This window comes from Heterocephalus glaber, unplaced genomic scaffold (genome assembly GCF_053883595.1).
Source record: "Heterocephalus glaber isolate CG9 unplaced genomic scaffold, H.glaber_assembly_v1.0 deba00001610, whole genome shotgun sequence".
NCBI lineage: Eukaryota > Metazoa > Chordata > Mammalia > Rodentia > Bathyergidae > Heterocephalus > Heterocephalus glaber.
The window spans coordinates 30,985,968-31,010,376 of record NW_028258381.1 but is presented as its reverse complement, the minus strand read 5'-3'; the positions used below and the strand labels follow the sequence as shown (position 1 = coordinate 31,010,376).

At 35.8% G+C, this 24,409-nt stretch overlaps 1 protein-coding gene across 2 annotated transcripts in view; it reads left to right on the top strand.

Moving 5' to 3' along the window:
* The first annotated feature begins 10,142 nt into the window (after positions 1–10,142).
* Gpr141 (G protein-coupled receptor 141) overlaps positions 10,143–24,409 on the top strand; it is a 61,560-nt gene continuing 47,293 nt past the window's right edge. For both annotated transcript variants that reach the window (XM_087196408.1, XM_087196407.1), the window contains exon 1: positions 10,143–10,368. The gene's annotated coding sequence lies outside the window, so the exon portion shown is untranslated. The remainder of the gene's footprint in view (positions 10,369–24,409) is intronic.

Here is a 24,409-nt window from a genome sequence, read left to right as displayed (position 1 = left end):
ACTATTGTGAAAGGAACTGTTTGCCCTATTTCTGTCTCAGTGAGTCTGTTTTTTGGGTAGAGGGAAGCTATTGATTTTTGTGTGTTGACCTTGTATCCAGCTACTTATTGAATTTGGTCAATAAGTCTAGAAGACTTTTGGTGGAGTTCTTGGAGTCTTTTATATAGGATATCATGTCATCTGCAAATAATGACAATTTGACCTCTTCATTTCCTATCTTTATTCCTTTTATTTCTTTCTCTTGTCTAATTGCTGTGGCTAATGTTTCCAGAACTATATTGAACAGGAGTGGTGATAGTGGACATCTTCGTCTTGTTCCTTGTTTTAGTGTGAAGGATTTCAGTTTTTGACCATTTTCAGTTTTTGACCATTTGGCTGTTGGTTTTTCATAGATGGGTTTTATCAGATTGAGGTAGAGACTGTCTATTCCAATTTTTTGTAGGGTTTTTATCATAAATGCATGTTGGATTTTGTCAAATGGCTGTTCTGCATCTATGGAAATGATCATATGGTTTTTGTCCCTGGCTCTATTGATATAGTGTATTACATTGATTGATTTATGTGTACATTTATTGATTTATTTATTTAACCATCCTTGCATCCCTGCAATAAATCCGACTTGGTCAGGGTATATGATCTTCTTGATGACCCTCTGTATTCTGTTTGCCAGTATCTTGTTGAGGATTTTTGCATCTATGTTCATTAGTGAGATTGGCCTGTAGTTCTCTTTTTTGGTTGGGTCTTTCTCTTCTTTGGGGATCAAGGTGATGCTTGCTTCCAGGAATGAATTTGGGAGTATTGCTTCCTTTTCAATTTCATTAAAGAGTTTGAACAATAGTGGCACTAGTTCCTCTCTAAATGTCTTGTAGAATTTGGAAGTGAAACCATCAGGATCTGGCTTTTCTTAGTAGGTAAGTTTTTAATTATGTTTTCAATTTCATTGGTTAATATTGGATTGTTTCGAATTTTTAGGTCTTTTTCATTTAACTTTGGTAATCCATATGTATCTAGAAATCCATTCATTTCTTCTGTGTTTTCTGTCTTATTGGCGTATAGGTTCTGGAAGTAGGTATTGATGATCCTCTGGATTTCTGCTGGGTCTCTTGTAATTTCACCCTTTTCATTCCTAATTGCATGGATTTGGGTCTTTTCTTTCCTTTTTCTGATGAAGTTGGCTAAGGGTTTGTCAATTTTGTTTATTCTTTTGAAGAACCAACTATTGGCTTCATTAATTTTTGTATCATTCTCTTAGTCTCCATTGAATTGATTTCTTCTCTGATCTTTATAATTTCCTCTCTTGTATGAGCTTTCAGTTTGTCTTCCTCTTCTTTTTCTAGAAGGTTGAGGTTCAGCATCAGGTTGTTGAATTGGGCTCACTCTGTTTTCCTAATATGCCTATTCACTGCTGTGAATTTCCCTCATAAGACTGCTTTCATTGTGTCCCATAGTTTCCAATATGTTGTATTGTCATTGTCATTTAATTGAAGGAACTGTCTGATTTCTTCTTCAATTTCCTCTGTGACCCATTGGTTATTCAGAAGTGTGTTGTTCAATTTCCACGTGTTTATGAAATTTTTTGAGCTTCTTTTGCTATGGATCTCCAATTTCATCACACTATGATCTGATAATACACAGGGGATAACTTCAATTCCTTTGTACTTACTTAAACATGTTCTATGAGTGATTATGTGGTCTATTTTGGAGAATGACCCATGTGCAGCTGAGAAGAATGTGTATTCTGATTTTGTGGGGTGGAAGACTCTGTAAACATCTGTTATGTTCATTTATTCATTTGTTCATTTGTCAATTGAGTTCTAGTATTTCATTACTTATTTTTAGTCTAGTTGATCTACCTATTTGTGACAGTGGGGTGTTGAGGTCCCCCACTACAATTGTATTAGTGCATATATGGCTTTTCATGTCCATTAGTATTTGTTTTATATAGTTGGGTGCACTAGTGTTTGGTGCATAGATATTTATGATTGTCATCTCTTCCTCTTGGATTCTTCCCTTTACAAGGATGTAGTGTCCTTCTTCATCTCTCTTAATCAGTGTTGGTTTGAAATCTACTTGATCTGCCAAGAGGATAGCTACTTCTGCTTTTTTTCGGGTTCCTGTCGCATGGAGTATTGTTTTCCACCCTTTAACTTTTAGTCTATGGGTTTCTTTTTGAATTAAGTGTGTTTCTTGTATGCAGCATATTATTGGATCTTGCTTCTTGACCCACTCTTCCAGTCTATTTCTTCTGATTGGTGAATCGAGACCATTAACATTGATGGTTATAACTGATACATATTGACTTCTCATTGTCATGACTTTTCCTTTTTGTTGGATTCTCCCCTTTTGCATTTAATTTCTTGTCATGCCTGACAGACTCATTCTGCTGTGCTTCCTGGGGTTGTGCTCCTCATTGTCTGTTACTAGGATATTGTCTAAAATTTTTTGGAGTGCTGGTTTGGTATTCATGAACTTTCTAAGGTGCTCTTTGTCATGAAAGTATCTTATTTCTCCATCAATGTTGAAAGATAGTTTTGCAGACTACATCAATCTGGGTTGGAGTCTGTTTTCCTTTAGGGCTTGGAATATGTCACTCCAAGCTCTTCTTGTCTTGAGTGTTTGCATTGATAAGTCTGGTGTGATTCTGATGGGCTTTCCTTTGTATGTGATTTGTTTCTTTTCTCTAACTGCTTATAGGACTTTGTTGGTCTGTTGGGTTTCTGGAATTTTAACTATTATATGCGTGTGTGTACATTTGTTTTGATCAAGGCTATTTGGAGTCCTATATGCCTCACTTATCTGTATGTCAAGTTCTTTTCACCTGCTTGGGAAGTTTTTGTCCCTTACTTCTGGGAACAGTTGTGTTTTAATGTCACCTGCACTCTCTCCTCTTTCTTCCTTGACTCCAATCAGTCTTATGTTATTCTTCTTTGCATTGTCCAGCAGCGGCTGGATTGATTCCTCATGGTCTCTTACAGTTTGAAGTAATTTTTATCTTCCTGGTCACTAATTGCAATCTTATCATCTATATCTGAAATTCTGTCCTCACATTGGCTCATTCTGCTGTGTAGACTTTCAATGGAGTTTTGATCTCCTGGAAATCTCTTTGCATCTGTTTTATGGATTCCATTTTTTTCCTATGTTGGGATTCCATCATGCTCCCGAGCTCCTCTCTAGATTTATTAATCATGTCTTGCACTATGAGCACAATCTCTGCTGTTATCTGTGAAATTATTTCTGATTTCAGTTTTTCCAGATCCTCTTTTGTTGCCAGTTCGGGGAGTCCAGGTGGTTGAATATCAGAGTGTTCCATCTCATTTCCCTTTAGGGTTGCTGTAGGTGATCTGGAAGTTTGGTTTTGAGCCTTGTTTATGTGTCTTCTCATTTCGAAGGCAGGGCGTGTCGGTGGGTGCTGTTGGTGCCCACACAGCTCACCTCCTCTGAGGTGGGAGTGGGGGAATGATGGCCCAGAAGCCCCCACCTCTGGGCTGGGACCGGTGGACCAGGGGCCCAGAAGCCACTTCCTCTCTATTTGGAGCAGTGGAATGGTGTCCTGGAAGCCCCTTCATCTGGGACACAGCCCACTTTAATAGCTGATCCACATGAAGGCTATCTCTACAGTTGGGTTTATATACATTTGGTATTAGGAATAATCTCTTAACTTTTTTATACATATTTTGTTGTGTATGTATCCAAAAATTGAGTTACTGGATCAGGACTTACATGAACATTCAGCCATAAATGTAAAGCTTTATTTGTACCACTCTTCCACTCTTCCAAGCAGCATATGAAAAATTCTATTTGCTCTAAGTCCTCTCTAAGACTTGTTCTTGTGAGTCTAATTTTAGCCCTAATAAACAGCACTTTATGTGTTTATTGGTAAATCTTCATTTGCAAGTTGCCTATTCCTGTATTTTGTATGTACTAATTTTATTAAATTATATTTTTCTTTTTCATATGCATTTGATATGTGTTTTGCCAGTTACATGAACTATAAATATCTACTCCCTGCCATTGTTTGTCATTTAATGAGTTTTGTATTTTTCTTCATTATCATCTAGAAGTCTTATTTTACTTTTCATATTTGTGTCAACAGTCTTATCTAGAACTTACTTTTGTTTATGGTGAAAGATGAAGTCAAAACTCACCCCCCCCTTTTAAAATTTAACAAGTTGCTAAGCATGTAGTAAGAATAACATGGTCATAGAAAAGCACTTGCTAGAAATTTAATTCACACATATAGAAAGAGGCTATTTTATTTTGTTTCTCTTATATTTTATACAAAATGATGAAATCCAGAAAATAGTAATTTACCAGTTCTGAAAACTGAAAATTTCATGAAAGTAACCAACCTAATCACCTCAGTCTTTTCTCAAATTCTAAACAGTGAGATTTATTGAACTCTACTGTCAGAAAGTTTGTTTGATCCATCACTGTTTATTGATCAGAACTACTTTTTCTTTTCCTACTTCTTTCTATTCTTTCCTTTTCCTCATCTTTATTATCTCCCCTCTCACTCTTCCTCTCCTCAGTGGTCGGCATTGCCACTATTTTTGCAAATTGACATTTTGTGTACATATAGATCAGTTTATGGACTATATATTGTTCTATGGACAATTTTTCTAAAATTGTGCCAAGATCTTTCCATCTTAATTATTTTAGATTTAAAACTAATCTTGATATATGGTAATTTAATCTTTCAAATATTTTCCTTTCATTATTTTGGACATCTTAGATCCTTATATTACCATGTAGAAGTTTGAAACAGCTTGTCAATTTCAAAAAACAAACAAACCAAACAAAACACTTGGTATTTTTATTAGAAATGCATAAACTATGGGTAATTTTGGAGAGAGCTAACATTTTCATTACATTAAATCTTTTTCTCTCAAAACAATGTATAATTTTCTGTTTATTGAGATCTTTATTTTCTTTCAATATTTTACATTGTTCTACCTTGAAGATTCATCTATCACTGTTAAATTTATTCCTAGGTACTTAATTTTTGTTTTGATGCTAATATGAATAGTTTTAGTTTAAATTTTGTATTCTCTTTTGTGTTGTGAGTGTGAAAAGAAGTGGATTTTTTTTCAGAAAGCCAATCCTATAATAATGTCTTTTTATATTTGTTGATATTTGCTGTATACTGGGTCAATTTAGGTTGTTCCTTTCATGTGAATTCATGTGAATTTCATGGGTGTAAGGTATGTATAGTAGGTCAAATTTATTGATGGTGCTTTTCAAATCTACCATGCCTATACTGAATTTCTGTGAGCTTGTTTTATCAGTTACTGAAGCAAGTTTGTTAAATTTTGTCATTACAAAAATGGATTTGCTCATTTATCCTTTAGTGGTGCATCATCTAGCTTAATATATTTTGAAGCTTCATCATTAAGCACAACAAATTCAGAACTGTACTGTCCTGGCAAGATTGACTCTTATTTTAATGAAATATCCCTTATAAGTCATGGTAACTTTTTTGGCTTCAATGTCTAAGTTTTCACACACACACACACACACACACACACACACACACACACACACCTAACACTGCCACTTTTTAAAAATAATTTTTTCATGGCACATATTTTTCTTGCTTTTGGTTCAGATTTTTGTATTGCTACAGTTTTGATATGTTTGTTTTAATCAACACAGAATTGAATGTAGTTTTTTTCAACTATTATAGCCAGAAACACTTTGGTTTTGACTGTTCAGAGCACTTACATATTATGGTTGTACTTTGACTTTTAAAGTTACCCCTTTACTCTTTATTTTCTACTTGTTGACCCTTCCTATATATCCTTTTCTCTACATTTTGACATATTTCTTGGATTAACACCTTTTCACTTCTTTCTTTTTTTCGGTTTGCTCTTGCTAATTATTTGTTACTTTGTTATACTTTTAATGATTATCCCAGAGGTTACAATGAACATTCTTGACTGATTAAAGATTAGCATAAATTAGTAGGCTTACTACCTCCAAGGAGTTTGGGAACACTCTAACTCCACTGACCTCTCTCCCAAGCTGTGCCCTACACAGGTCATGCATTTTTTTTCTGCCTGTGTTTGAAACCCTGTTCGGCGTCAGCATTGTTGCCATCCCACATCTTGGATGTTTTCTCAGGTATACCCCCTACCTACTCTCTCATTGTTCTTCAGCACTACATGAATCACTTCTCAAATCACTTTGCTCTTTCCAAACTGTTCCGTGTAGCATTTCCCTCATTCTGTAGGACACATATTATCATTGCTTTCATGTACTTAAAATAGTATTATTTTGTTTTGAAGATAATGGATATTTTCACGGGATAAAATACACTAAGTTGGCAGTTATTTTCTTTCATAATTTTGAAGATGCTGCTCTATTTCCTTTGGGTTTCATTGCTGTGGGTTAAGAAGTTTGTTTGCATCTTAGTTACTCATTTCAAAGGTTTTTTTCCTCTTGAAATTGGTCTTAATGTATTTTTCGGTCTCTTTTGGTTTTCAGCAAAACTGATACATATAGCTAGGTATAGATTTTCTTTGCTCCTGTCCTGTTTGGGGTTAATGGTGTTTCTTGAGTTTTAGTAAATTTTAGTAGTGAAATTTTTTCATTTATTGATCTTTAAATATTGCTTTTTCCAAGTTCTCCTTGCTGTTTCTGGTGCACCAATTATAGGTCTGTCAGTCTTTTCCCCTGTGTTTTTTATCTCTTTAATGAAATTTTATGTAATTTTCATCCTTTTTAAAAATCTCCATTCTCTGATCTACTATTTTCTACCAACTTTTATTCCCATTCTCTCTCATATTCTATCTCTGCTCTTCTAATGCTTCGTATCTATTGAGTATTTAATGTTAGCTATTTTTCAGTTTCAGAATTTCCATTTGATTCTTAAAAAATAAATTCCACTAGAAATTCTCTAATTTCATCTGGATTCTTCAAATTGATAATTATAATTACTTAAAGCCCATCAGTTTCATAGCTCTTTACGCATTGGTGTCTGTGTTCTGTTTGTCTTTCTGGTTTTGTTAATGGAACACATTAGATTCAGCCCTGGTGAGTGCAAAGCCAAAAAGCAAAACCCAGAGATTTAAAAAAAATGAAAATTTGTCACTTGTAGCAAGTAAGGAGGACAGGAGAATGGCCCCAAATCAGAATCTCTCTGAACAAAGGAAGCAAGGGGATTTTATTGGGGACACTCATGCACATTCATACTGGAGAGATTTGTCATTGTATGTAGAAACTACCTTCCTGTGTGAATGTTGTTCAAGATCCTGCTTCTTCATGCATTGCATGTTTAAAAATAGCAGACAAGTACATTTCTAGGGCAGAGAATTTAGCATGGTTATAGATTACAAGGGGTGATCAAAAAATACAGTGAGCGTCTCAATTAAAAAATATTATTACAGTAAAGACACTCTGCCATCCTTCTCAATATATACCGATTTGCTTTGAAACATATGCTTATCTCATTCTTCTTTCCACTTTCTGGAGCACTTCTGGGAGTTCTCTTTTGTGAGTGTCCTTACAAAGTGTGATTAAAAGTATGATGAATACAGCCGCCGAGTGCCATCCAATTGGAAGGCACGCTCATAAAACCATGACAGTGGTTTTTTATCCACTTTATTCACCAGACTTGGCACCCTGGGATTTCTGACTCTTCCTTATAATCAAAATGATCAAAAAGGTAAATATTTTGAATGGATTCAGAACATTGAGGCAACCATGACAGTGTAACAAATGATACTCATGGAAGAAGACTTCTCCTGTAGGAGGAACTGCTTCAGAAAGTGGCAGGAATGATAGCCCGAGTGTGTTTGCAGTAAAGGAAAGTATTTTGAGTGGGATTAATTCCAATGCATTTTTCAGAAGCCCAAGTGAAAGCTTGAGATCATAATAAAGACATCATTTCTTTGGTGATTTCTGCACTCTTACTTAACCTCTTAAGCCAGTACCTTTCCCTCCTAGGTGTCTTAGTCACTACTGGCTTCCTTCTTCCACCTTTCCATTGTGACTTGCAAATCTGCAAATCAGCAGTACTTTGAATAAAAAAGCAAAAAGCACAGCTGAAAATCAAATTCACCTTTCTATACTTCCCTTCTCCTGGAGATTTTATTTCTTAAATTCTTACTTCCTGAGCAGTTTTCTAAAGCCTTTGGACAAATAGAATTTTTTTCCTCTTTAATATTTTTAGCTGTTCTTGGCAGGAGAGTTTGTCTGCAGAAATCTTTTCTACAATTACTAAAATTATTTGAAATCCCTTTGGCATGAGTTATTTTGAAGCATATAAAACTTTTACTCATGTGACAGAAAGAGCCCACATCTGCTGAAATTGAAGCCTTTCTTGATGTAAGTCTTTCCTTTCAAACTAAAAAAATTACACTCAGGAGCACTTGTAACATTATGTTTGGAATGAGAAATGTGAGTCCTAACTGAAAATTGCAAAGAATTGTCCTAAGACGTTAACATTCTAGCATTGTAAAGGAGACCAGAGATCACCAGAAATTACAAAAATTATAATTCTACTTAGGGCCTTTAAGATAGACAGAACTTAAGACTAATATTAACTTGGTACTTCCATAATTTCTTTTAAAAAATTTTACTAGTCCATGTTTGCAGTATGTAATGGTTATATTCACTGCGGGAGTCGGTGCATGTGCGTAACACAACTCAACTGTCTTCGCATCCTTTTCCCTTCCTCCCTCTTCCCTCCCTCCAGCTCTTGGCATTTCTTGTTTTTATTAGTACCAGGGATTCAACTCGGGTCCTTGTGCTTGTGAGGCAGGCGGTGAAATCACTGAGCTAAATCCCTGGCCCAGCATTTCTTTTTAAAAGGCCAGATAGAGTCTGTAGTAGATACATCCAAAGAGAGTTTTAAAATGGGGCTACATCTAAAGTGTTGATATCAAATAAATTAGAATTTACAATGAACAAGTTTCCAGACAATATTAAGTGATTTCCAAGATAATTATAATATCTATAAAGTATTAATTTACAGTGTTGCCATAAAATGATAAGCAAGTAAGAGCAGTTTGAGGAACTTGTTTTCCTTTCAGTGTTTGTATCTTTATGACTGCGTGCACAGCTCTTTTAAGAGATCATGATGAATGTAAAAGTGGATCTGTGGACAAATGAACCCCCCTCTTCTGCCATTTTAATACACTCTAGTGTTAAATCATCTCTTTTTTTCATATCTTTGTTTTGTTGTTGTTAAATTCTTTTATTGGTACATTGTAGGTATACAACACATTTACATTTCTCATTGGAAACTTGTACCTTTACATAATGCATCTTGGTTCTTATTTTTTCCCCATTCCTAGCCCTCCCTTCAGCCCCTCCACCCTTCCCTATTTACAAAGACTTTATTTCCATTTCTCATCATTTTTCCTTTCCTTTCTTTCCTTTCCCCTGCCCCTCCCACTACCCCTACCCCTTTGGACCTTTTCTTCCTACTTTGCATTATCAATTATTCATTCTAAACATTGGTACATTTTAGGTATACAATATAATGACATTCATCATTGGAAATTTTCACCTTTACATAGTCTCTCTTGGTTCTTATTTTTCACCCTTGCCCAGCCCTCCCTTCAACCCCTCCAGTCCTCCCTATTTACAAAGGTTAAATCATCTCTTAATTCTAATTAAGTGAGATGACTATAGTGTCATATCTGAGTCACTGTTATATATGAATAAAAATCAAGCAGGCTTGGTAGTGCACGCCTATAATCACAACACATTGGGAGGCTGAGGCAGATATTGAAAGTTCTAGCCCAGGCTGGGCAATTTAGTGATTTAGAGAAACCCTATTTCAAAATTCAAAAGAAAAAGTGTGTATGAGGGGGAGGCTGGGAATGTCACTCAGTGCAAAGACGCTGGTTCAATTTCAAGTATTACAAAAACAAACGTTAACACAAGTGCTAACCACCAAAATTACAAAAAAAGAAACTCTGGGTCACCAGTGCAGAAGAGAATAACTCCATAAATAATACACAAGTGCACAATTTATCTCTCATTTTAAAAATAATATCACTACTTCCGCCCATTTGCTGCAATGTTTAGTTCAAATAAAATATTTGACTCAGCATAGTGGCAAAAGCTTTATAAATATTTCTTAACAGTTCGCCTAGCTGTCATTTTGCAACTTCCTCTTCAAGAGATTGGTTGTTCAGAGCTAGTGTGCTGTAGTGGTTTTGAGGTTTTACAATCCGTTGACACTTGGAGGAACTTAGAACTCGTCAGCTTCCTTCTGTCTGCTGAGCCCTCCAGGGCTTTGATGAACTCACACAGAAAGTCCTGGTGTCATAGAAGACCTGAGGTTTGAAAGAATCCATTTTGGAAGTCAGACAGGTAACCCATCTTTGCACCTCACCCTGAGAAACCCAGCTGTTCAAGGTAAGCGCAAATGACTGAGCAGGTAAATGACTCTAACATAGAAGGCAGGCACACTGAGTTAGTCGGCTTCAGTTTCAGATGCCCTTGCTATAAAAAGCACACTTATTTACTCTGACCACAGCTCTTCCACCATAAAAGAGAATTGTTCTTCTCTTCCTGAAGGTATACTTGGAGATGTCTTCTTTGAAGAAGTATACTGAAAATAACATAGGAAATAATGGTTATTATAATTCTTTCCATTCCACTTTTAAAGTACTGCATGACAGGAATAATCTGAAAATGCCTTTTAAAATGCATATAAAAATTAAGAACAATATTTGTGAAATTCCTCCTAAGCTGTTATCTCTTATTTCTAGGAATCAGTGTGCTTAAAATATAGGTGATGAAATAAATGCAAAATAAAAAATATGTCAGTGACTACACAACAGGAATTTAAGAACATTCTTATTTCTTTATACAATGATTTTTGATAAGGCATTGAATTCACTGAACTTCAGATTCCTACACAACTGTTTAATTATTTATCTGAAAAATTATTAAGAATCCCTGTTTTATAACTTTGTTTTCATTGTTTAGTTTAAATCAATCAATCAATTTGTGCATATGTTAATCAGTCAATAGGAGTAATGGGAAGATCCATGGATGAGGAATCAGGTGATATGAATGCCAGTTCTCTTCTAGTAACTGGATAAATAATTTGGGTACTATTAGCTAACCACCTTAAGACAAGAATTTGGGTAGCTTCTCTAAAGGGTGAGATAGCAAATATTTCAGGCATTGCAAGGTACAGAGTAAAATTAAAGATGAAACATACTTACATTACTATTTAAAATGCAACCATTTAAAAAATATACAACCCATTCTTAGTTCACAGACTGAACCAAAATAAGAAGTGAGCCAGATTTAGTTTAGGGGCTATTATTTTCCAACAGTCTTATATGGAATGATTTTAATCACTATAAAATTTAAGATAGACTAGGTCAGAGCTTCTCAATATGAGCAGTCACAGTTTGAGTACATGTAAATATGTGTGTGTGCTTTAAGTGGGGGAAATATACACAGATTTCATCAGATTTTTAAAGAGGTCCCAAATATAATTATGGTGAAATACACAGGGCTAGGTGATTTCTAAAATGTACCTATGAAATATTTGTTGATGGGTGCTATGTAAATCCTCTGTGCTAGCACTATAAGAAATATGCATGTTATAGTTAAAATAGTATATCAAAAAAATTTAAAATATTAGAATATGTCCAAATCAGTGATGACTTTCAAGTAACCTTGAGGAAAAACTTCATTGATCAAATCTTTCAAAATACTATTTTGCAAATTATTTTCAAAGCTAGTTCATAATTTATGCCACATTATCTGCCAGATTTTCTTATCATCCCACCTTAGTTTGGAAGTCAGTGGTATTTTTCATGGCAATCAAAATCCAGCAATATAAAAGCAGAGTCTTGGACGAATGTGATTTGCTTAAGGGTAGTAAGTACCCAACATCTTTGAAATAGATATGTGAATGAATGAAAAGATAAAGACATCAACAATGAGATTATATGGCATAGATACTGAAAACTTAGAACCCTAAATGTTCCAAAAATTGTAATTGCTAAGTTCAAAGATTGCTTCTTTTTTCAAATTTGGATGTAACAGTGATTTCAAAATACTTGGTTAACTGAAGATTGCAGGTCCTGGGGATTTTTGTTGAATTTGACTCTTATGTGAGAGGTGTCTTACAAAGTTGCTGGCAATGTCTCTTCTCTTTTGAGGAGTAATCTCATTACAAAATAAAAGGAAAGGAGCTGGGGATTTAGCTCAGTGGTTCCGCCACCTACTTTGCAAGCTCAAGGACCCGAGTTTGATCCCCGGTACCAAAAACAAACAAACAAACAAACAAAAACATCTATGGTAGCTAGCTTATGGCTCCTTCACTTCTTGGGGGGCAATTTAAACTCTAAGGTTTAAAAACTTTAGGAAATGTTAACAAAAATCCTGCACAATTCTGCATGTGTCTGATGTTATGCCTGCAACCTCCTTACTCAAAAAAAGTTCAGGTCACAAAGACCTGAGTTCGATCCCTGATACCAAAAAAAAAAAAAAAAGTCCAGGTCACCTCCCCACCTCCCACCCCCTCCACCAGCTCCTGGCCCAGAAGCTCCTGACCCAATAGCAGTGCATTTCCTGAATACTTTGGGGTGGAATTGTCCTGAGAGTCTGCGGAGTGTCCTCTGTATTAAACAACACCCTTTGTTCACAGGGTTAGGGGTTACATTGAGGACATAATCCTGGGTCTCCTTCAGATGGAGATTATTCTTAGATATAGTCCAAAGACCAAAATTTTCATTAACAGGACCTCAAGTACATATCTCAAATATAACTCATCATTTAGGGTCTCATTGCAATGCTGACAGGAAACTGAGCCCCTCCCTGAGGATTTCAGAAACTCCATGAGCCATGTCTGTGGGTTCTACAGATCCAGGATGGGTAGCTGTTGTCCCTCTCACTCAGACTCCTATCCTGAGTGCTGTCTCCCTCCTGATGACTTCTGCAGCTCGCTGCTAAACTTTACTCCAAATAATGGCCAATGGTCCTTCTGTTCCCTCTTATACACAACTAACCAATATTTGAGACTATTTTCTTTTTCTACAAATTTCTTAAAGGACCATGTTGTAAAACTTTTAGGTTTTGGCAGCCGCACAATCTTTGTTGCAACTAGTCCGCTTCATAGTTGTGGTGAGAAAAGAGCCACTGACAATCCCTAAATTAATAGGTATTGTTAGGATTGGATAAAAACCCCAGTTATTAAATCAAGTGGCCTCACAGCCATCTCTGACATGAAGGTCCATTATATAGAAAGATGGTTTCCCTAGGTCTGAAGGAACTCCAATATTGCAAATGGTACTCACCACCCATTCCACCACTAAAAGGCTCACCAAAGACAAAGTTCTGTTTTGTCCCTTTTTTATTATTTTTGTGGTAAATTATGAGGTGGGATCAAAAATACAGTGCATGTTTTAATTTATCACAGTAAAAGACCCATTGCTATGAATCTTCCTCAAAATACTCCCCTTTGCTTCAAACACACTTATCTCTTGGTTCTTACCACTGTCTGAAGCAGTTCTGGAAGTCCTCTTTCATGAGAGTCTTTATGAGGTATGATAAAAAATACAGTGAATACTTCTGCTGAGTGCCATCCAATGGAATGGCAGGGTCACAAAAACATTGTGCTGGGTCCTCATCCCCCTTATTCACTGCATCTGGCGCTGCGTGGCTCTGGCTGTTTCTCAAAGTCAAAATGACCATCAAGGGTACACATCTTAAATTGGCTCAGGACACTGAGGCAGCCACGACAGTGAAACTGAAGATACTAAGAAAAAAGAAGGACTTCAGAGCTGCTTCAGAAAGAGGCAAGAATGATGAAATAAGAGTGGAAATAGTGAGGAGGAAGATTCTGAGGGCGATTAATGGTAATGTGTCCTCTACTGTAATACATTTTTAAGACTTAAACATTCAGTGTGTATTTTGATCATGCCTTATACATAAAATTTACTATTTCAGACATTTTTGCATATAGTTCAGTAGCTTAAGTACTTTCCTTATTTTGGAACTGCCATCATCATCCATTTCCAGAATGTTTTTATCATCTCATAATGAAACTTCATGTATTAAGCAATCACTTTTGTGTTCTCGCTCCTCAGGTCCCTGGAATTCTCTGTTCTATTTTCAGTCTCTATGAACTTGACTGCCTCAGGTCCTCTGTATAAGTGAGTTCTTGTAATGTTTGTGCTTTTGTATAAAGACAAATTCTTGGTTGTCTTTTTGGAATCACATGAAAAAAAATGACCCATATTTCCTGTCTTCCAGCCATGTCTGGTTTGGAAGAATTGGAATCTCGTCTGAGAACACCCCACTGGATACTTTTCATGTACTATCTCCCACTATTCTCCAACTTGCTGCTCTGCAGGCAGATATTGTAAATTCTGTCCTTCATAATGTCACGATGGATGCCTACAGTATAATCACCTCATTTTCCTTTGTGGGGCTGCAAGTTATCAGACCTGGCACAAAGACCCCTGATAAGAGCAGATACAATTGTTCTTGTCTTTGTGTTATTCAGCACAATGGAACTCACATGATACGTCCCCCCTGCCTTGTCCCAGAGATGATTCTACTGCAGATCTTACCTGTTGGCTGTCTCCTTGCAGTCTAGGGGTAGTGGCTGCAGGCCTGAGTACAGTCTTTATACAATGACCTAGCATAGATTTAAATGAGAGATACAAATTTTTAAAAAATTAAAATAATTGTCACATTTCCTTGAGACTCTCTTTCTCCTTTTTTCAAATTTATATTCCATGTACACATAATCTATCCTTTAAACATCTCTATCAAGAGAAGTTGTGGAATTGGCTTATTTAGATTCTCTACCCATAAAGCAAATCTGACACAAATGTATCTAGTTTCCTTTGAGTTTTCAGGAAAAAGGAAGTTTAATAGTAAAACAGGGATTATTATATCTACTTCATTTTTAAGGTGAAGTTATGTAGATAAATGTATAGATGGATAAATAAACATATTCAAAAATTTTGTAGTCCATGCATTCCACAGGATTATAATCTTACTGGAAGGACACGATTTATACACGTAAAACAAATGTATAGGTCATGCATTGTTATGAAAACTGTGCATTGCTAAATGCTTTATAATTTTTAAAGAAAATGTAGGTATAATCACTACTCCCCCCCCCACCAAAAATTTTAATTAAACGAAATTTCATGTTTAGTGTCAAATTTTCTTCATGGGAAAAGAACCTAAAATGAACCATTTCAAATCTTTGCCCTTGGCAAAGACATTTACAGAAAAAGAGTGTTTGGATAATCTTTGTGAGACTAATGTTTATTAGTATAACTTTAAGAGTGTAAATATGAAAAACATCCAGTAAATATCATTAGCCAAGTGGCTGAATGTGTAGCTAGCTTTGTAAGCTAGTTGTCTAGAATAGACCTTAATATCATTAAGATTTCTGAAAGCCATAAATTTAAACTTTTTACCAAGAATGCAAATTGCTTTCCATGAGGACAAGTGAGTTGGATTATAACAGGATAGCTTTGTCCCTGGCCAGGTTTGACATCAGTTTTCCTTTATATTGCAAATGAGATGAAAGCACAAGGTTCCTAGCTAGTGCTGCACATCAGGAGAATGGATTCTGGAGTCTCCAGTTTCCAGGCATGAGTAGCCAAGGACAGACCCCGAGTACTGTGAAGGAAGTCAGTAAAGACAGGAAAAAAGAAGGCTGAGACTCTGAGTCTTGATGTGTGGATAAAATGTGGACAAACCACAAGGAATGTGACTGTCTGACACAGTAATGTTAGCAAGCTACCAGGAGAGTTCCTCGGTCCTGAGTTCTTAATGAAAAGAATTCAGCCAGGACATAGGAAAGCACTGTGAAAATCATTGCAGAATATATTGCAAAGAAAAGTTAGTGCAAAACAAAAGAGACAGGGTGGGAAAGAGCCGAGATGAATGGCAGTTTGGAATTCTTCTTATACATATGACAGTAACTCCCAAGCTTAGGGAACTACAGTGGTTATCACTGCTCGGTTTCTATAGTGTTGATGTCTACAGATATTTCCTCTTAGAAGTTATCTTGGAATGTTTATGTCTTACTTGTGGCAAAATGCCCTTTTTTTGTTCTCTGCAGGTGGTCAGTACTTTCTCTGAAGTGAACTATTGTCTCTGAGCATTTAATCATATAAAATATCTTCAAAAGAAACTTAAGGGAGAAATTTTTTAATCTAAGTTAGATCTTACTTTAGTGTGGGTACCATGGATAGATCTTGAAAGGTACTTTGGTCTTGTTTTTGTTATCATTGGGCCGTAACCACCAGGAGTACTGAGGGGTGATTGCCTATTTTGAAGAAGAAATGATCCCTAAGTTCTGGCTGAACATTTGGTGCAGTTATGAACAATGTCTGACCTTCAGAATTCATTAAGTTGTTTAGGGACAATTTTGGTGTGAGATCTATTAGATAATTACAAATATACATAGTGAAGTCTTTGTTTCTTTGATTAACTATATATAATTGGCAGTGCATATTCTTTTGATTCTTTTGTCTAACTATCCACCTAACAGTAAGACAATGAATCTCAAAGTAAGTTTGTATCAGAATCACCTGAATCACTTGTTATCAGTACCAAATTCAAAGACTTGTCATGATTATGATCCAGTGGAGGGGTGATGAGCCTGTGGGTATGTGTGGTTTGGCCAGTCTCCTTGGGGAATCCTGAAGGCTAGCGAGTAGATGGATGTTTCTTTCTTAGTCTGTACTCTTCGCCTTGTATATTAAGTGCCAACCAAGCATCCCACTAACAGTTCTATGAGGGTTTATGTCTAAAAGAAAGAGGAATGGAGAGGCTTCTAAAACATACATAAAGATGACATTTGCATCCCGATCCCAGAGCCCAGCACTTTGCAATACACATAGGAGTCCTATGTTTCAGGGGAGATCAGGCCAGTCAGTTTGTTTTGCTTACATTTTCTGTATAAGAAGACAGGGTTGATTCTTTCTATTATTGTTTACTTCCAAGAAACAGATACACCTGTCAATCCTAGATGTTGAGCCATTGTGAGTTCCATCAAGCCAGCATCTTTGTAAGGAAGAGTGATCATGATGTCTAACTCATGAGAATTATGAAAATCAAAAGGAACAGGGGATAAAAAAGAATGAGCTAGGCTGTTAATTTTTTTTGTAAAATGTTACTTTGTTTTGTGCAGAATATATAGGATATACTCTTCAGTAAATATTTTTTAAAACATACAAATGCTTTGCTACTGCAGCTAAAACAATTCTTAATTATGTTGCTGATATTTTTGTAATTTCTCCATAGTTACATGTAGTTGTTTACCAAATTATTTTTGTGTGAAGCTTGATTTTTTCCCTTATCTTCTCAACCTTTCACAATAAAAACAAAAAGAAAGAAGAAGTGGGTTCTCCTAGTAAATTGAACAGGCATCTAATATTTTGTATAGCTCTTGAACTGTGTAACTTAGTATTTGGATGCTCAATCATTTGTTTTATTATGTAATTGATATAATGGCAATATGTATTAATGTTAGTTCAATTTAACCTAGTGTTAGTTCTTATGCTAAATAAAATCTGGGTATGTGTGGCTATACTTCTGTGGGAGAGATAATTTGTCAGTGTTCACCAGCTTGTAAAAAGTTAGTGGATAAGCTTAAACATCTAAATAAATAAGGAAATGTATTTATTATCATTGAGGCAAGAAAAAAGTATACAATATGAAAAATGTCTAGGACACAGTATTATTCATTAATGAGTACTTTTCTTCCCTCCTACCAGCATTGTACTGTTATTAGTTATTTTAACACCCACAAGTACAATAAAACTGAAACTATCAACCACTCACCCTTCTATCCATCAGTAACATTCAGTAGAAGACAGCAGTGTTTGAACAGGTGGGATTAATTACTTATTTCGAGGAGGGAGGACTCACATTGTTGGGAATCATGAGCATCTCAGTTATAGGGTGCTACAAACAATCTACTGCAGGATTGGGGGTTTGGTTAGTCACTAAGGTAAGTGTTCACTCTGTATTGGATGCTGTCAGAAAGCAGAGACACTTTTATGAGTGAGTAAAGAAATAGCAATCACTAATTTAAACCAAGAAAGGGGGAATTTGGTATCTAAAGGATGGCCCAGCAACCTTGTTTTTGTCCATGCTTGGACAAAATGATGCAATTGGCTTTGTTTGATCTCGTGTTATCACAGCCTTAGAGTGATCTTACCTAAGGGTTTTGCCTTTTCTTTTTATCATATCTGAACTGAAGCAGATGCAGGCAAAAAATAGATATTCATTTAAATTGTTGAGAGACTGAACATTTATTGAGCACTTACTGTGCCCAACAAGGTAAGCTTTTATTTTCCCAACAATCTTGCAGGTATATAATCTAAATAAAGTAGCGTTTGAAGCCAGATGTAGCTGATTCTTCACAATAGCTTCTAGATGAATTCCCACCCTTCACTGGAAATGGATCACCTTCTACTTTACTTACAACAGAAAAAGACTTTGATCTAAAATCAAGGATTGATTTTTTTTTGCTAAAGAATTGAAAGAAAATATTTTTTGTCTTTGTGGACCATACAGTCCCCATCTTGTGTGCATGTGTCTTTCACTGTATCTCTTTATTTCTCTGTCTCTGTGACACTTTCTTCCCTTCCATATCTATATTCCACATACATATAATCTGTCCTATACAGTTTCTAATGGAGCAAGAAAGCAGCCATAGATCAAATGGACTTTGTTCCAATAAAATTTTATTTGTAAAATCAGGTTGCAGATGGGATTTGACCTTTGGGCTCTACTTTGCAAACTCTTGTTCCAGATTTTAAGTAACCAGAAATCCCAAATCAATATGGATTAAAAAGATATTTTAGACAGTTAAGGATGGTTTGAATAATTAAATATATGTACATCATAAATATAAACAATCAGAGTGTATAAATATGTTTTATAGACTTTGTTTATGGGCCTATTTATTTGTTTTTAATAAAATGCTATTCTCAAGCTTGACAGGCAATCAGGATGGTCCCTCAAGCCATTTGCTTCTGCCATCCTGTACAGTGACAGCTGAGCTTAAGAGGCCAGAGGCCCATTCTAGTGGTTTTCTGTGTTTCAGAGTGTCAGGCACTGTGCCTGGCCTTTTCTTTCATTATTCCTTAAAGAATCCATCATGTCAGCTTAACTGAAGCTATGAGAGGTTGCACAACTTCTCCTCAGGTACCCAGATATTGTGAGTCAAACCAGTCTTTTCTACTACTCCCTATGCCTGATTTTTAATAAATTATTGAATTGATGGATGGTTTTTGGCTTGAGAGGATCCTTGGGAAGGCTATCAAAGTACAATGGCATGAGCAGAGTAACTTTAGTGCAGAGTGTATTTTGTTACGTGTCAACTTTTTGAAAAATTAAGATGAGTGAGTGAATATGGAAATTGGAATTCAGTGCCAGAACACCGGAGGAATAATGCATGTCTAGCTTCACAACTTACTTCTTATAGTTTCCTCTTTCACGAGGATAGCATAATGTCCCAACTGAAGACAGGCAGCCTTCCCCATGGCATGAGGGTAGAAAGAAAATGTGGGACATATCCAAGGTGTTGCTCTGAACCTCTCTGACCACATGCAATGCCATTGCCCTGTCAAGAAGAATTTTCAATTAGAATCTATTTACCTTCAGGTGTGGAAAATAAATACCAATATATATAGGTAACTGGAACATGTGCATCTTTATAACTTATAGTTGAATATTACACGTGATATTTTCAAGCAATTTAATTAAAATAATCTTCCAGTCTTATACTTTATGGATTAATTTTTACTGTAAGCCCAGCTCCTACATTTTCTATGGATAGATACAGAAGTATCCCCAACAGTCCCAGAGGTGTATTATGTATATAAGATGGGATTTGAAACTACATCATCAAATCTTCCAGTCTTTTATTTAGCTTTGGGCAGTATCTCTCTTTTCTATTAGAAGAATCCAACATATGCTTTTACCACCAAGCTTAGCTTTGAACTCATCTCTCCTGGGAAATCTCTGATTAATCTCAGCCTGAGCATCATTTTTCCAGCTAGTTAGGATTTGTGCCTTTGACTTATGATGCAAAGCAAACCTAGATGCATACAACATGGGGCACTGTGGTACAGAATATACTCCTGTGAGCCCCATTTGCACTCTTTGTGGTAATGAATATCATGATATATTGTGAGCTAGCCAGGAAAATCTAGGCTCCCAAGTGCTGCAAACGGAATATGGAAGAAGAGAATTTATGAATATTTTTCCTATGTTGTTGGGAGAGGGATGGAAGAGAGACTTGTGCCATGAACCAAAGGGAGAGCTTTGAGAAGCACCATTATATCTCAGCTCAGCTCTGTCTTATTTATTTCACTCCCTATCTAGAGTTGAGAGACTTAGAAAATAAAAATAAAGGACTTCCTGTGAAATTTGAATTTTAGATAAATGTTAAATAGCTTTTTTAAGAATAAATACTTTCCAAATGTAGACATCTATGAGTCTTTAGACAAAGTATTTAACCTGGAGGCAGTAATTCATATTGCAGAGCTGTCATAATGATCAAAATGCAAATAAGTCCCTTAGGTTAGGGCCAGGAATAGGCAGGAGTTCAGGGAACATTAGTCAAATGTTCATTGTTTTCCTTTTTTTCCTGAAACTTCTTTCAGTTATTCCCCTGGCCTTTCTGAGAAGAATTTGCCATATCCCTCATCTTCCTCACAACAAGCCTTACCTGTTCCTATTACAGCAATTGTCTTCTGTTCTTTAAGGTCTATTTTGTACAGACAATAGAAATATGCTGATTTCTTTCTTTTTTCTGTATTTTTTTTGTTAGCATTTGCCACGTATAGTTTTTAATGTATCTTTTCCTTTTAAACTTTCTAGGCCTTTTTATTTATGATGCTTTTAAATAATGAACTTCAAATTGGGTTTTAAACAAAGTCGAATACTTTTTATAAAAAAGAATTTGGCTCACAAATTACTTATTAATAAACTGTGAGTTCATTTCTACCTTTTAATTTTGGCTTTCTGAGTACATTTTTGTAGGTTTAATTTCTCCCTTTTCCTTCCTGCTGCTTCTTCCCTTCTTCTCTTACTCCTTCCTTTTTTCTTTCCTTCATTTTCTTTTCTTTTGAATGAACTGATCTTGTTTCTTCATTTTTTTTGCTTTTGCTAGATAAGAAGAAATATGCTCTATTGTTAGTCCTTTAGTTCTACCAAATAAATATGAATTTCCACATTAATTTAAGGATGTGGAAGTTGAACTGTCTTTCTCTCTGAACAATGTACAGATCTTAGGACCACTGATAAAAACAAAAACAAAAACACAAAAAACTCCCTCCCAAGCTCCACAACATAATTGTCCAGTATTTTAGTATTCTCTTATATTTTAACCCTTTAAATTAGATGGTATTGTTGCTTATTTATGCAAAATCTGTTTAGATTTACCCATATACTTGTAGTTCTTTGAGTAATAGTTTTTCCTTTATAACTTATTTGATAACTTTCCTTGTCCATCAAATGTATTGTCTGTATATTCCTTCAGTAAGAGCAGCCTAGTATTTTTCTTCTCCAGGTTTTGCTTGCATAACAGTCTTTGCTCACATTCTTGAAAGACAGCCCTGCTGGGTACCCATTATAGGTGGATGGTTATTCTTACTCATTATCTCTAAGATAATAGCCAGTTGTCTCCTGGCCTCCACACTGCTTATAAAGAAGCCACTTCTGTCTGACAAAGATTTTCTTTGTAGGGATTGCTAACGAGCTGCCTTTATGATCAGTATTGCTTTTTCTTTAGGATTCTGCAGTTTCACTCTGCTGTGTCTGGGTGTGATCTCTTTTTATTCATTCTGCTTGGAGCATTTTTGACCTTACTGAATCTGATGATTGATGCTTTTCATCAATACTGGAAAATTCTCAGCCATCGTTTCTCAAAGAAATTGTCTTAGTTTTCTCTCTCTCTATCATGTTTTTCTAGCAAATTTAACCTCCACCTGGCTTCCCTTTTATGATTTCCATTTTCTTGACAGGAGCATAGCATTGTTGTTAAGAGGCAAAACTGAAGCCAAGCTCTGGGTGGAAAGTCTAGCTCTTTCTCTTCACAGCTGCATGACTTGGAGCAAGTTACTTAACCTATCTGTGCCCATGACCATTTTAAATAAAATGGTGAAACAACAGTGTCTGCTCGGTAGGAGTGCTGTGAGAATTATAGGAGAAAACACAGCATGTGTAAGTGCTAAGAAACTTGTACTGTGTGTTTGCTTCTATTTTGCTTTCTGAGCAATCTTTTCATCTCTATTATACAGTCCACCAAATTGTACTTTCTTTGTCTAACATGTCCTTTGAGGTTCTCATTCTATTGGTATGTTTTTCAATTTCAAAAGTACAATTTTCCAAAAGTAACATTTTGGTAATTTTTCAAAATGCCTGGTCATTTAAAAATCATTTATATTAAATATACCCTTTTATTTCTTTATATATTCACATTTGCATTGGTATTTTCTTCTGCCAGGTAACTTTTGTCAGATATCTAGATACCTGGGGCCATGTGAAGGTAAATTTTCAGTATGGAATTTTAAAGGCCCACTGATAATGATTCTTTTCTCTAAACAGTAAGGGGCTACATTATAAATATGCATTGTTTGGGGAGAATTTATTTCTCTTTTACCAAAAGCTAAAGCAAATACCATGTCTTTCTCTGGGGCGGGATTTCTCCAAGTTCCTTTTCTTTGTGCTGGCTTCGTGTGGTTGAGTCTGATCTGATCTACACCTATATGGGACATGGCTTGGTATGCTGTGTTGTGTGCACACGGAACTGTTAGCATGAAATGTCAAGGTCCCCAATGTTACTAAATAGCCACAGGGCAGCTATTGCTGTCAGTATTCAGTTACCAAATTAACTTTCCGGATTTATGCTCTATAAAATTATTTTTTTCTCATACTTTGTATTTGTTTCTAATTCATTCATAAATTTTAATAAGATGTTATTGGCTAGTGATGTGCCACTAGTAGAGCATGTGTCTAACCTGCACAAGGCCCTGGGTTCAATCCCCAGGACTGTTAAAAGTTAAAAAAGATATTCAGCATTTTAAGGTACTTTCTATTATGAACTGAACTCTGCACTTCCCACATTGTACTACAAATTTCTTACCTGAGTTATCATTATATTCTCAGTGATAAGCTCAATACCTGGTGGGAATGACCACTCTGATAATATTAAATAAAGAATAGAAAGATGTATAGTTTGCTATTACTTTGATATTATTTAGATATTTGGTACCTTAAGCAATTGAAGAAATGTTAAATTTGGAACATTCTGTTAAAGATCTGAACACAGTAAAAGGCCTCAATCTGTAACTTTAGGAATCTTTACCAATTTCAGATCAGCAGTCCAGAAGTTGGGGATACGACAAGTTCTAAAATTTTCTTTGACTTCAGTGGTTTTTGTATTTGAGAGGTATATTTCCATAGAAAATAATACAATTGGCCATTCATAACCCCAGGTGTTATATCCTTGGATTTAATTAAGGATTGGGAATTTCAGAAAAAATAGTTTTGAACTTTTGTTTTGAATTGACTTTTTCCTTATCATTATTCCTTAAAGTGTACAGTATAACAGCTATTTATATAGCATTTACATTGTCATAGGTATTGTAAATCATCTATAAATGATTCAACTTATATGGGAGATGTGTATGTTATATGAACATAGTATAATATTTTATAAAAGATATGAACATCCACAGATTTTGATATGCTTGGGTGTCTGGGATCTAAGCTCCTGCAGACACCAGTGGAGAACTGTATTCAGAATGTTGCTTTGCTCACCACACAGACCTCAGAAACTGACATCACTGAAAAAGTAATTTAATTACTTATATAAATACATCTTATAGAATGTATTCTGTATGCGTTCATAATTTTATTTGTATTAGCTCAGCAAAGAAAGGAAACCTGGACAGTGTGATACAGAAGGTAGATTCTGGCTTGCATTCATTGTCCTCAGCAAGATACATCACCAACCCAAGGTTCTTACATTGGAAATTACTTGTCCCGACCTCTCCTCCTATTCCCAGTCTGTTTGGGAAAACATATTGGAGTGAGTATGAGATGAAGGTGTGACAAAAAAGCGACCAAAGTACAAGGCTGGGAACTCAAGTTTGAGACCAAATCCATGTTAGAAATGTGGATGCTGAGGTCCCATTCCCAGAGGTGAGAATCATGCACAGGCAGCAGCTACCCAGGCAGTTCTGCAGTGTGCCCAGCATCAATGCATCCTCCATGGGTCCAGAGAAAATGAAACTGCTCCAGATGTTTCACACAGGAAGGGATCTAATATAGGGCTTCAGAGGGTGTGGAAGCAGTGGAAAGGCAGAGAGAGTGAAGATCAGGGAAGGCTGTAGCTCCTGCTCCTGAAATCAGTACATACAGAGACCTCTGGAAGCTACCA